Raw genomic sequence first — 15188 nt, forward strand, 5'->3', positions numbered from 1 at the left:
CACGGTGTGGTGTGATTTTTTTTTCTTCTTGTCTGCTAACTCATGCACAGGTTATGCTTCAGCCAGGATAGCAAAATCCAACATTACCATAACTTGCTCAAATTGGAAAGTGGATTGTGTTCTTAAATAAGTTTCAGGAGGGAATCTAATGCCCTGGCCCATAGGTCAAATATGACAGCTAGCCTGCTGCTCCCATGGAAACAATGGCTGTTGTAAACCAACAGATTGCATAATGCATTAATATTACAAGGTCAGGCAATGTTGGAAGGGGTCTGTGCATTAAAAGTCTTGTTGTCTTTGCAGTTGCTGTGTGTATTGCCTGCTCTCTTTTGCATAAAACTTAACATATTTTATGGTGACCAAATTGCAGAGAATTTCACAAAGGGGACTTTATATCCACAAGCATCAAGTATTTTTATTGCCGTCACCGGTTTGTTGTTATATCTTGGAGAAATTCCTGGTTCATCTTGCAAGTTGCATATCTGCACATATAAGTATGTTGATCATATTAGTAAAATCAGAGATTTAGTAGATCTCTTGGCTCTTTTGTTCTCAGTCCAAAGTGATGTTTATGACAGCACCTTCACAACAAAGGTAAGGGACCCCTGGACAATTAAGTCCAGTTGAAGGTGACAATGGGGTGCAGCACTCATTTCGCTTTCAGGCCAAGGGAGCCAGCATTTGTCCGCACACAGCTTTCCGGGTCATGTGCCCAGCATGACTAGACCACTTCTGGTGCAACAGAACACTGATGGAATCCAGAGCGCATGGAAACGCTGTTTACCTTCCCGCCGCAGTGGTACCTATTTATCTACTTGCACTGACGTGCTTTTGAACTGCAAAAACATCAAGATTACAGTATTTTTGTATACCTGACACATAAATAGGCTGCACTTCTTTAAAATGTGAGTGTCTTAACTTGCTGCTGACACACTGCTTGCAAATAGCTTCTGCAATTTCCTGACAGTGCAAGCCATGTGAGATACAGCCTTTTATCCCAAATTTGAATAAATTGTGTTAAAACAAATTTTGAATAAACTGTTTTAAAACAATACCCACGACAACTTTAAAACAATTTGGGAGAAGAAAGAGCTGTATGTGAAAAATGCTTCCTGGGTGACAGACGTTCTAGTTTCCCAAATGCCTGATTTCTTTGCAGTGTGTAGATTTCTTTCCTCCAACTTCTATTGAAGCACACTGCCTACTCAATTTTCCTGTTAGTTTTCCTGGAAATTGCCGTTATCAAGCTTCTGTTGCAGATCCTAAAAGCCCATGTGCTTTAGCAACTTGTGTCAGTAGTTGAGATTCAAGCTTGTCAGGGACATGATGTTCCTGACCAGGCTGGGCTCTCCTAGTTCCACTTCTGTCACTCTAATGTGCATTCTCTTCCCTTATCACATACCCCAATAAGCTCCGTGTACTTAATGTCTTCGCTGCAAGCCTGAGTGATGTTGCTCTGCCTGTTTATGGCTCTTCGCTGCCAAAAGATCAGCATAAAGTCCTGCAGTTCTCTGTTTCTGTGGAGCCGGTTCAAAGCTTTTGACACTCCTGAACTTCTCCAAGGCCAAAAATAACACTTTGTTGTGGTCTCCCTATAGTTAGCCTTGGGGCTTTTGAGGTTTGCAAAGGCAGGGAGCACGTTGTTTATGGGGTGGGTTTAGCACAGCAGCATGTCAGCTGAGTCCTGCTTTCTCTTTATCAGTTACACATTTATCTTTTGTTTGAAAGAGGACCTGTTGTTGTGCACTGGCACAATTTCTCTGTTCTGGAGTTAAAGAAGCAAACTGCAACACCCCTCATTTCTGGGACCAGAACTACACAAATCTGCACAGAACCATTTTCAGTGCATGAAAGTCCACCTAGTTCAGGGACCTCCAGCTAGAGGTCCCCTTTATCTAGTCTCTCTTTTTCTTTTGGTAGCTTTTTTTATTTATTCTCTCATTGTATTTGGGTAAGCATTGCAAGCAGGTGAAGGATCGGTTGAAGGACCTTGCGTGAGAGGTGGGGAAGGGGAAAGAAACCTCACAGGATGAGAGGCTGTGAGAAGAGAGGAATGACTCCAGGTGAGAGCTGGGAGAGCTCCCCTCTTTCAGTATGGCAGAGGTTTTCAACCTTTTTGAGTCCATGGTTCCCTTGGCCAACTACATTCTTTCTGCGGCACCCCTGTGGGGCTCAGGAGCCCAGTTATGTCATCCCTTGCCTGCAGAGCTGGCAGCCTCTCACCCTTTTTTGAACACCCTTGTGGAGTGTTGCCTCAGCCTCCTTTCCCTCTCCTTGGGAGTCCTCTGGGCTGCTGCTGCTGCTGCCCCTGGTCTCTGAGCTGCGCCCCCTGCCCCAAAGAGAGGTGCCTCCTCACACTGACCCACAGGGACCTGGGACTTGTCTGTCCATTCCCAACAGCAAGGGCTGGTGGACTGGCTGGCTCGCTTACTCCGAAGCCACCTCAACTTCTGGCAACCAGCACCCCCTGACCAGCCCCAGAGGCACCATTCACCTGGGAGCTTGTAGTCCTGGCTGCTGCAACAAACAGCCGTCAAGACTTTGGGAAGCAGAGATACAAGAGGGCACCAGAGGAGGGAAGGAAGGAAAGAGGGACAGAGGCCAGTGTTGCCCTTGGCAATCCTGACCATCATTCAAGGCACCCCAGGGTGCCACGGAACACTGGATGAAAACCACTGCTTTGTGGGATAAAAGTTATAGCAGTAGGAGAGGATGATATAGTTCTCTTTTCTTCCTTTTTAGTTTCTTTTTTATTACTTCTTTTGATTAGTTTTCCCCCACTTTGTGGTATGACGAAATTCTCAATACAACTTTATAGCAAAAAACCCCACCCACATTCATCTAGTTCTGCAAGAGTCAATATAACACATTGAACGTTGGTGCTTAATAGCTATTCAAAACCAAACACACCGCCGAGGGCCTTCTGGCGGTTCCCTCATTGTGAGAAGCAAAGCTACAAGGAACCAGGCAGAGGGCCTTCTCGGCAGTTGCGCCCGCCCTGTGGGACGCCCTCCCACCAGATGTCAAGGAAATAAACAACTATATGACTTAGATGACATGTGAAGGCAGCCCTGTTCAGGGAAGTTTTTAATGTGTGACATTTTAAAGTATTTTTAATCTTTGTTGGAAGCCGCCCAGAGTAGCTGGAGAAACCCAGCCAGATGGGTGGGATACAAATAATAAGTTGTTATTATTTATTTTATCCAATATGAAAGGACTGAACCCAGGACTGATCCCTGCCCGCTCCCCCTCACAAACACATATCGTAGTGACTGCTTTTTAACACTTCGTTTTTAAACCAGGAGGTCCTACTCAAGGGAATCCATATCGTGTATTCTGACCTTCCATGTCATGTTTCTTGGTCATGGTAATTGCAATTACCGTTTTATGTGGGGAAAGGCACAGAAACCCTGCAGGATCCGACCAAGAGCTTTATCTCTTCCAGCATTTCAAAGGCGGCCAGCTAGTTGCATGCAGAGAACATATAAAAGCAAGATGTTTATTTTATTTTTTTACTTATGAACAGCATTTGTATACTGCCCAATAACTTTATCTGGGCGGTGAGCAACATAGTTTAAATACCTTTTAAAAGAAATTAGAAACAAGCGAAGGTCCAAACATTTGCAATAGAAATGAGAAATGAGAAGCGGCCGAGAAGAAAACTGCAAAACCATCAGCAGTGATCCGTATAAAAACAGCAAAGAAAAAACGCCCCTAAAGTTTTTAAGAATTTTAAAACCGAAAGGAACATAATGTGGGTTCTTGGTTCTCACCCATTGTCTGCCCCCTGGGGGCAGCATTCAGATCCAGACAAACATCTGTGTTTTCATGGTTACAGATTTCCAAAGAACCCCAGATCTCAAAGGACTTTTTGTGCCAAAAAGTACCCAATAGATTGATTCGTATGCTGTCGGTGGATTCTTCTTGTTTTCTTGTTGGGCTGTCTGTGATAAAGGGGGACCATACTGGGGTGAAGGCATCTTCTATTTGTCCCCATGTCAGTTTCAGTTTATTGGTTAGTGAAATATACTCGGAGTCGAGAGTGGATTTCATGCTCTTTATTCAGCTCATAGTGGTGAGGAGGAATGGAAGTTCCCCCAGAATGTCTGCTTTATAGTACATTATTTACACAAGGGGCCCCACATGATTGGCTAATTCCGGGATTCACCTGTAGACCAATCAGGTTGCAGATTCACTTCCATCTGGAGCTGGATTGGGTGGCTCCTGTGGACCAATCAGACTGCTGCATTCTGAATCCTATTGTTCTAGGACCAATCAGACTACTGCATTCTGAATCCTATTGTTCTAGGAGTTCTAGGACCGATCAGACTGCTGCCTTTTGGATCCTATTCAACTCAGTACATAACAGTTAGCTTTTCTAATAAGGCTGTTTCCCATTGGTCCATGCTTCCTCCTGACAGGTCTCTCCAGTGTCTATGATGCTTCTGGCTGCAGAGAGTAGGTGGGTTATGAGCACTTTATGATGTGAGTGGGCATTATGATCTTGGAAGATGCAAGCGAATAGTAAGTAAACCCACACAAGGGACGCTGACACAAAACCCCACACATACACTAAGTAGAAGAATAGGAGCATTGCCAGCCGACCCAAACCCCACTCACCACCACCCCCCCACTTCCCCCCTGTTTTCTTCCTAACCTAACACTGTATGTAACACTAATAATAATAATAATAATAACAACAACAATAATAATAATAAATTATTTATATCCCCAGCCGAAGCCAGGCTCAGAGCGGCTAACAACAGTAAAATAATACAGCATTTTAAAAACAATTAATTATAAAATCAGTTCAAATCAAATTGATGGCAACCATTGGGCAACCATGTCTCACAACAGATGAAACTGATCTGTAGAAAATGCAACTTGAAAAAAGAGACAATGCAAGTACAGTGGTACCTTGGGTTAAGAACTTAATTCGTTCTGGAGGTCTGTTCTTAACCTGAAACTGTTCTTAACCTGAAGCACCACTTTAGCTAATGGGGCCTCCCGCTGCCGCTGTGCCGCTGGACCCCGATTTCTGTTCTTATCCTGAAGCAAAGTTCTTAAGCCAAGGTACTCTTTCTGGGTTAGCGGAGTCTGTAACCTGAAGCGTATGTAACCCGACGTACCACTGTATTTTTGCAAACTAAGAAATATATATATATATATCCCCAATAGTCAGCACTTTGGTGGTTCTTGAGATGACATGGGGGGGTGAAATAAGATCCCCTCTGCCTCCCCCCACAATGTAATTTCTATTAAATTATTGAACAAATTGAAAATTTTGCCGGCGTGCTCTTGAAATACAGCCAGCTTGTCTTAGCAGCTGCTATTTGATCGATGCAGCGCCACTCGTTGTCATACTTGCAGCATAGTCTAAGAACTGGATCCAGAATTTAGTAATCTTTCTGCATAATTCTCTGTGAGCAGCTGTGCTGTCATTTTAAGAGACTAGGAGTTCTTCCAAGAGACACAAGGGCAAACAGCTCTTCAAATGCGACCTTCTGCTTTTATTATTTCTACAGAGGTTGGGGAGTTCTAATTTTGTAGTATCGATTTCATGCTGCTAGAAGGGGAAGAGGAAAACAAACTTTGCTCACCATTGTGATCTCTGTCGACCTCGATCCTTATTCTTGCGCCTAACATCTGAATGGAAAAGTGGAAAGGGTAGGGGACTTGGGCATTTTCAGTCACCTCTGAGGCTTAACATGTTCAACAGTGAACAGTCTCCAGGTCAGGGGTTCCAAGCCCTTTTGCCCCGTCCTATATTTTTGATGTAGAGACCATGCCCCCCCCCAATGTCCGCAAAATGCAGAGGTGAAGTGTGGGGCCCACCATGGCACAACTCCAGTGGCCGGCTCTTTCTCCTCCCATGGAGGGGAAGGAGGGTCCAAACAGCCCCCCACCAGTGGCGGCACCTGATAGAGCGTCTCCACCCCCATCATTCAGCCCAGACACAGGTTCAGCTCCGAGGGCCTTCTGGCGGTTCCCTCACCGCAAGATGTGAAGTTACAGGGAACCAGGCAGAGGGCCTTCTTGGTAGTGATGCCTGCCTTGTGGAATGCCCTCCCATGAGATGTCAAGGAAATAAACAACTATATGGCTTTTAGAAGACATCTGAAGGCAGCCCTGTTTTGGTAAGTTTTTAATGTTTGATGTTTTACTGTGTTTCTCATATTCTGTTGGGAGCCACCCAGAGTGGCTGGGGAAACCCAGCCAGATGGGTGGAGTATAAATTATTTATTTATTTATGTATTTATTTATGAGGAGGAGGAGGAGCTGCCAGCCATTGGAGCCACGTGGCTGCCATGTTCGGTTCTGCCCCAATACCTCCCAAAGTCCTGACATCATGCACACAATGTGGGTTCTCTCAATTGCCCTCGCCACTGGTGCCTCACTGTGGTTGTCTGAAAGGGTGTCCCACATGGTGGGGTTAATATTGCCATCCTTCAGGTCACATTTGAAGACGCAGAGTTGGTCTGCCAATGAGCCCACTGCCTGATGCCAGCTTCCTGTAGAACACAACCTTAGGGATCCAGTCATCTTCCATTCTGTGGGCATGACTAATCCTGGCCTTCTCCATTTAAAAGTGTAGCATAAAAGAGAGGCAGTCGAAAAGTAGCTTTGAGTCTTCTAGTTGATCTTTGAGTATATTGCAGTAAATCAGGCATAGGCAAACTCCGGCCCTCCAGATGTTTGGAACTACAATTCCCACCATCCCCAGCTAACAGGACCAATGGTCAGGGATGATGGGAATTGTAGTCTCAAAACATCTGGAGGGCTGGAGTTTGCCTATGCCTGCAGTAAATAATCAAAATCTCTATTATTTAACTGCAGCAAAGACGAAAAAGCTTTCTCCTCATTTAAATTAGGTAGCCGAAAAAGAATATGGTGGGGGGGGGGGCAGTTCTGTATTTTGTTTGAAAGGATTTATGAACTTGATTCTGCTACTGCTCACAAATTCTTGGGCTCAAAAGCATCCAGTTCCTTAATCCTTAGCATACGTCCATCCAGCCAAGCCAATGTTTGCTTGGTGGCGCTGTGGGTTAAACCATAGAGCCTAGGACTTGCCAATCAGAAGGTCGGCGGTTCGAATCCCCGCCACGGGGTGAGCTCCCGTTGCTCAGTCCCTGCTCCTGCCCACCTAGCAGTTTGAAAGCACGTCAAAGTGCAAGTAGATAAATAGGTACCGCTCTGGCGAGAAGGTAAACGCCATTTCTGTTCGCTGCTCTGGTTCGCCAGAAGCGACTTAGTCATGCTGGCCACATGACCCGGAAGCTGTACGCTGGCTCCCTTGGCCAATAAAGCGAGATGAGCGCTGCAACCCCAGAGTCAGTTACGACTGGTCCCTTTACCTTGCTTGGTGGACCTCAGGGATCTAGAAAGAAAGAAAAAATTCAATAGTGCCAAAGTAGACTCTTTTATCCTCCTCACCCCCGGCGTAAAAACCACATAGCTAGAATAAAATGTCATGTATCGTTGGTAAACTTTGGCCCTCTCTAGTCCCTCTGCACACTGAGGAATATTTCTCCACTCTCTTGAAAAACAACAACCCACACAGCCACTTCCAGAAACTGCACAGATTGTTCAAAGTGCAGAAGGCTTTCAATATGTCCTCCACCTACATCCCAGCGTGACATTCCGCAAATGTCAGACTTGAGGAAATTCGGTGGATGTTGTTTTCCTTCACGCTTTGGAGTTTAGAGAATATTTTTTCCTCCCCTACAGGTCAGGCTTTGCAGTGTACCCTGGAGATTTTTGTTTTCCTTGGTAGTGCTCAGATGATGAAGGAAAAGTTCGGGCCGGGGAGTGGGGGTGGGAGAAGGCTTTGTGAAATTCATAGCAAATTCATGGTTTGTTGGAATTTTATCTAAATTATGGTCCTTGAGCTCTCTTGCAGTCGGTAGCATCTCCTCAGATGCGGCCAGCCCAACCATTGCACAGATTGAGCCAGTACAGCCTTTCTAGCCTTCCCTGAGCATGTCTACTTCCCTCAGGCGTAAGCAGTGGTTTTTTCCTTAAAAAATGTTTAGGGGAACTCTCATTCTGTCTGAGACTCAGGAAACACCATGACAGGAAATGAGGTCACTATCGGGGGTAGCAACGGAACGGACGATTCACCGTGCTAGAGAAGAAACTAAAATTTTTACTTTTTTTAGTTTTTTCTCTCCGATCAGATTCACAAAATGCTTAGGGGTATGCATACCCCTGTGTCCCCCCCATAAAAAAAGCACTGGGTGTAAGTGAGATTCAACTGCCTGTCTGGTCAGCTTCTGTCCATAGAAAGGGGAGGGCCATGTTTGGTCCTTTGCCTCAGGCAGCAAAATGTTATGGGCACCCTTTCCTAAGGGGTTATCGTGTACCAGTGTAGTGAGCAAAATGAGCTGAGAGATGGCAAGGCTGGCTTGAATCTCACCAGAGTTACTGTCTTTCAGCTCTGGCATACCCTTCGACTGCCCCGATTAAATTGGGACGTCCCATTTTGGGGTGTGGTGCTCTCAGCGCAGTGCCCCAAAATGTGTGAGAGTGTGGAACCCAAAATCGCATGTGTGGGGTAGGTGACTCGTGAGGAAGTGCAGCAGGGAAGATGCACGTCCTGGTTTTCAGCCCCAGCATGTTGGAGGGTCTGCTTTGGCCCAAAACATTCCCAATATGTATGTCATGTTTATGGTCTGTCTCATTCGGAAACATGCCTGGCGTGTAAAATCAAAACTCCTCTTCTGGGGTGTAGCTCCCTCCATACTTAAACGGGAACTCGTTGGAGACTTAATCTGGCCTGTGGAGCAAATACAGTCATACCTCATGATACGATTGCTTCTGGTTACGTGTTTTTGGGTTGCAAACCCGGAAGTACCGGAACGGATTACTTCTGGGTTTCGCCGCTCGCACATGCGCAGAAGCGCTAAATCGCTTCACGCGCTTGCACAGACGCGGCGCTTCAGGATGCGAACGCTGCGGGTTGCGGATGTGCCCTTGTCATGGATTACGTCTGCAACCTGAGGTTCCACTGTGCTAGCTGCTGTGCTGAGTTGTTAATCTGTCATTTACCAAGAATTACTACTCCTGAAGCTTTTCTGACTCATTATTTATTACCTATTCATTGCATTTATATTTCACTTTTTTCTCCAAGAAGGTGGCATACGTGGTTCTTCCCCCTCTTCAGATAATCCCCAGAACAACCCTGTGACATAGATAAGGCTGAGAGGCAGTGGCTGGCCCAAGGTCTTCCACTGAGCTTCATGGCCAAGTGGAGATTTGAACCCAAGACTCAGGTCCTAGCACAACACTAATCACCACACCGTACTAGTTTTAGAGCAGACCCTTTTCAAGATTTCCTCACACAGCAATACTAAAATGTGGCACTGTTCCCCAAATCCACAAGATGCTACAAAGCCCTAAACGGCCTCAGTCCAGTATATCTGAAGGAGCGTCTCCACCCCCATCATTCTACCCGGACACTGAGGTCCAGCACCGAGGGCCTTCTGGCAGTTCCCTCACTGTGAGAAGCCAAGTTACAGGGAACCAGGCAGAGGGCCTTCTCGGTAGTGGCGCCTTCCCTGTGGAACACCCTCGCACCAGATGTCAAAGAGAACAACAACTACCAGGCTTTTAGAAGACATCTGAAGGCAGCCCTGTTTCGGGAAGCTTTTAATGTTTGATGTATTATAGTATTTTAATATTCTTTTGGAAGCCGCCCAGAGTGGCTGGGGAAGCCCAGCCAGATGGGCGGGGTATAAATAATAAATTATTATTATTATTATTATTATTATTATTATTATTATTATTATTATTATTATTATTATTATTATTAAGTGAATAAATGATACTGTATTGTCCTCACTTCCAGACCCTCCAAGTGTCCCTATTTTCCAGGGACTGTCCTGGATTTACAGAAGCCGTCCCTCCTTTCATTGGAATTCTTTTTTTCCCCTTTTCTTTTAGGGTATGGAGTTATGTGACCCCCAAGCCAAGGAGACTATACAACTTTCAGAAGACATCTGAAGGCAGCCCAGTATAAAATGTTTTTGTTTTTTAATGTTTCATGTTTCATTATGTTTTTTATATGTTGGAAGCTGCCCAGAGTGGCTGGGACAACCCAGTCAGATGGGCAGGGTATAAATAATAAAATTATTATGATAGAATAGGACACCCCTATTTTCGTTGGAGCAATGTTGGAGGGTGTGTACTTCCCAAAGGCTTGCAAGAATTACCTCTGTAGTGGGAAGTGCTTTTGACATTAGTCTAAACCTCTGAGCCTAGGGCTTGTCGATCGGAAGGTTGGTGGTTTGAATCCCCATGACAGGGTGAGCTCCCATTGCTCTGTCCCAGCTCCTGCCCACCTAGCAGTTTGAAAGCACGTCAAAGTTCAAGTAGATAAATAGGTACCGCTCTGGCGGGAAGGTAAACAGCATTTGCGTGCACTGCTCTGGTTTGCCAGAAGCGGCTTAGTCATGCTGGCCACATGACCCGGAAGCTGTAAGCCGGCTCCCTCGGCCAGTAAAGCGAGATGAGCGCCACAACTCCAGAGTCGTCAGCAACTGGACTTAACTGTCAGGGGTCCTTTACCTTTACTATATATTTACTGTGGGACGTCGTTGCTTCATTTCCTCGAGGGCTCTCACTGCAAGTGGCAGAGCCATAGTTACAGTACAGCTGGGGTGATGGTTGGATCACATTCTCTGTAAGTCAAACGGCAAGTCCTAGGAAAGTATTTCCCCTGTCCTCATGATGACTCAAGGGAATAGAATAGAACATGAAGCCAAGCTGGCATGCAGGCCCCAGGGAAAGTTTGCGCAGCTCGCATTCTCAGTTTCCTGTGCAGTTCCGAGAGAGATCTTGTTGACACAACCCTCACCCTTTCTCTCCTCTTGACATAGCTTCTCCCCCCTTTTGGAAAGTATCGTAATGACTGCTGGGAAACGATCCCTAACCATGCTTTTCCTGACAGAAAATGAAGTGTTTTCCCTTCCCCAACTCATGCAATTCTGTTGGCAGAGAAACATGGAAGGAGAACAGTTTCTGGGTCTCACTCTTGTGTTTTCTTCTCAGAGTTGTGTGTGTTGTGGGGTGTAGTGGCGGATGCTGTTTGGTTGCCACTTTTGAAGTGAGGTCGAACCACCTGCCTGGTCAGTCTTAGCCTTTGCCTCAGGTGGCAAAATGTTTTAGGGAGCCCTCCAACAGTGTACATGTTTTTCAGTCAGAACTTGGTGAAACTCAGTTCCGGCACCTCTCAGGTGGGTGCCATTGCTATTTTTAAGAGAACGAGGTTCATGGTGAGTTCCACCATCTCTTTTTCTAGAAAAAGAGCATTCAGTGGTACCTCGGGTTAAGAACTAATTCGTTCTGGAGGTCCGTTCTTAACTTGAAACTGTTCTTAACCTGAGGTACCGCTTTAGCTAATGGGGCCTCCCGCCGCCGCCGTGCGATTTCTGTTCTCATCCTGAAGCAAAGTTCTTAACCCGAGATACTCTTTCTGGGTTAGCGGAGTCTGGAACCTGAAGCGCCCGGAACCTGAAGCGTCTTTAACCCGAGGTACCACTGTAGAGTACAACTTTCAGAAGAAACCTGAAGGCAGCCCAGCTTTGTGGTTTTACTGGAATGACAGCTCTATGTTGTAGGGGTGATCACCCACTTCCCTGAGCTTTGTTCACTTGCGTAACCAGTTTGAAACGTCCCTTATTGCTGCTGTGAGCTCAATCTGCTTTCTCTGGGATGGTTTTTTTTATCAGGTACAGAATGAATATTATGGTGTGATGCTTGTCATTGCCATGGCATGTGCTGTAGCAGCTTTGATTAGCCTGAATGGGCAGGATCTGATTCTTTTCCCTTCAGAATCTGGATCATCCCAAGCAGCACGGAATGTGTCAACATCAAAAGAGCATCACCAATTAACCTGTTGCCATCCATCGGGACTCCAGTTCCCACCAGCAGCTCCCCAACCAGTGGCCAATGGTAAGCAAAGCTGAGAGTTGTCATCCAGCAACACCTAGAAGGTTATGGGGTCCTTCATGCCTGAAGAAGAAAGCCTTGGCACCTTCCTGGCAACATGAGACTATTTGATGCAGACTATATAGGGACGCAGGTGGCGCTGTGGGTTACACCACAGAGCCTAGGACTTGCCGATCAGAATCCCCGCGACGGGGTGAGCTCCCGTTGCTCGGTCCCTTCTCCTGCCAACCTAGCAGTTCAAAAGCATGTCAAAGTACAAGTAGATAAATAGGTAACACTCTGGCGGGAAGGTAAACGGTGTTTCCGTGCGCTGCTCTGGTTTGCCAGAAGCAGCTCAGTCATGCTGGCCACATGACCCGGAAGCTGTATGGTGGCTCCCTCAGCCAATAAAGCGAGATGAGCGCCGCAACCCCAGAGTCGGCCACGACTGGACCAAATGGTCAGGGGTCCCTTTACCTTTTACTTATTATGGCAGCCAGAAAAAAAGTGGAAGTCTGGACAATACTAACTCAAACATGCCAGTTTCTCTGAAGGTTTCTTCTTTTCTCTGGTTATTTTCTCTTACTGCCACCACACCATTTATTTATTGTTTTGTTTCAGCAAAGACACCAGGCTTATAAGAACTTCTGCTGTGGCTACCACTCAGGAGGACTCCCCTGCTCAGCGCCTGAGGGCCCCAGTCCTGCCACTCACCACCTGGCCCAGGGCGGGGCCTGGTGGACTCTATAAAGGACTGCTGCTGCTGCTGCTGCTCCTGGGCAGAGAGGGCTCCATTTTGTTTTGTTTTTGTTTAAATTGCTGTTATTTTTTATCTATGTCATTTTAAACTGTGATATTAATGCTGTAGTCTTAGTTTTAGATTTTGATTTATGTGGAAATTGTTTCCCTGTTGGTTGTGTATTTTTCTGATGTGGTTTATTTATTGTTTATGACTTTTGAAATTATGTAAATCTTGTTATGCTGTAAGCCGCCTTGAGCATTGTTTTTTTAACTGTGGAAAGGCGGCATGCAAATGAAAAATGATGATGGGGCTCAGCACCATTTCTGTCTTCTCTGAGCTTCTGCGACACACATAAATAGATGAATCTGGCAGGTTTGCTCCAAGGATATCTGAGATGAGGGGTACACTTTGAGCAAATCATAGAATTGTAGAGTTGAAAGGGACCCTGAGGGTCATCTAGCACAACCCCTTGCAATGCAGAAATCCCAACTAAAGCATCCACGACAGATGCTAAAAAACCAGGGAAGAGTGTACTTAATTTCAAAAGGAACAATGTACTGCATTAGTATCTTCTGCCCGCATTGAGCTCTTTCTTCAAACAACTTACGAAGCTGCCTTAAAGGCAAAGGGAAAGTGACCCCTGACCATTAGGTCCAGTCGCGGAGGACTCTGGGGTTGCGGCACTCATCTCACTTTACTGGCCGAGGGAGCTGGCATACAGCTTCCGGGTCATGTGGCCAGCATGACTAAGCCACTTCTGGTGAACCAGAGCAGCACACGGAAACGCCGTTTACCTTCCCGCCACAGCGGTACCTATTTATCTACTTGCACTTTGACGTGCTTTCAAACTGCTAGGTTGGCAGGAGCAGGGACCGAACAACGGGAGCTTGCCCCATCGTGGGGATTCGAACCGCCGACCTTCTGATCGGCAAGCCCTAGGCTCTGTGGTTTAACCCACAGCACCACCCGCGTCCCTAGGAAGCTGCCTTATGCAGAGTCAAAACATGGGTTCATCCAGCTCAACACTGTCTGCAGGCTTTCTATCAGGGGACATTCCCAGCGTTACGCAGAAATGCAAGGGATTAAACTTGGAGACCGGGTACTCTACCACTGAACTACAGCCCTTCCCCGCTCAGAAACACCACTGGGATGTTAGTGAATTCAGCATGCGGAAGCTTCAGATAAACAATGAATAAAGAAATTAAATGTAAGTGAAAAGCTTTAAGGGTACTTTTTTTGGTATAGGCCTGTGCAGACATTTACCGGTATGTTGTGCAGAACAGTGTGACTGTATACAGCAGAGTCTCATGCAGGTACTCCCATGTATGGTCAACTCCTAGGTAGTCCTAATGTGCAGGAACTTCGCATCATGTTGATCTATAGCTTTGTGACAGAGTACATGCTTTGCGAGCAAAGGGTCCCTGGTCCAATCTCTTGAATCTCCTGCCCGGTTGGGAGAGGCCCCTGTGTGAAATCTGTATGGTGCCAGCTGCAGGGTGGTAGATTGGTGGGCCAAATGGGGGAGGCAAGGTAGGACAAGTTTGCCCTGCAAGCTGGAGGTTCTCCATGTTAGAATTCCTGCTCCACGATTGCAGTCATGGGATTGTTGTATTTCAATTGACGGTATATGTTTTGACTTCACAGAGTGGGAAGTGACGGAGACAGGATGTTTGTGTTACTGTGTTCCATGAAGTGGGACTATTGTCCTTTGTTCTTTTTCTCTTTGCTGTCTGATGCTAGAGAGATAGGGAGCCATGTTGCAGTGATCCGTGTGTGTTTATATGTAAATAAAGTAGATTAGCCAAAATGATGAGTTGCTGAGGTCTGTCATGCAAGTTGCAAAGACTCTGCGGATCCCGACAGACTGTTGGCATCGGTCGCTGTGATGTTCGGGCAGAAGAAAGCTATCGAAGCTCCTGAACGATCGACCAGGAGGGAGAGAACATGCTAGTCGGGCATGTGTCTCTGCCAGGGTCCTACTCGAGTGTAGGCTGAGCTCCTGACACGCCGTCCCTGGTGTAGAGAATAGTCTACATCCTCCCAACAGTCTCAGTACAACATAGTTCCCTATGTTTCTCCTGTTTACATAGCACTGTTGGGGGGACAAGTCTGAAGTACTATTTTGGGGGGACGGGGTGGGTGGATGTGGGGTACTCCCTGGTCCTGAATGGGGTAACAGTGCCCCTGAAGGACCAAGTGTGCAGCCTGGAAGTCATTTTGGACTCACAGCTGTCCATGAAGGCGCAGGTCAATTCTGTGTCCAGGGCAGCTGTCTACCAGCTCCATCTGGTACGCAGGCTGAGACCCTACCTGCCGGTGGATTGTCTTGCCAGAGTGGTGCATGCTCTAGTTATCTCTTGCTTGGACTACTGCAATGCGCTCTACGTGGGGCTACCTTTGAAGGTGACTTGGAAACTACAACTAATCCAGAATGAGGCACCTAGACTGGTGACTAGGAGCGGCCACTGGGTCCACATAACACCGGTCCTAAGGATCTTCACTGGCTCCCAGTATGTTT

Source organism: Podarcis muralis, chromosome 10 (genome assembly GCF_964188315.1).
Source record: "Podarcis muralis chromosome 10, rPodMur119.hap1.1, whole genome shotgun sequence".
NCBI classification, from domain to species: domain Eukaryota; kingdom Metazoa; phylum Chordata; class Lepidosauria; order Squamata; family Lacertidae; genus Podarcis; species Podarcis muralis.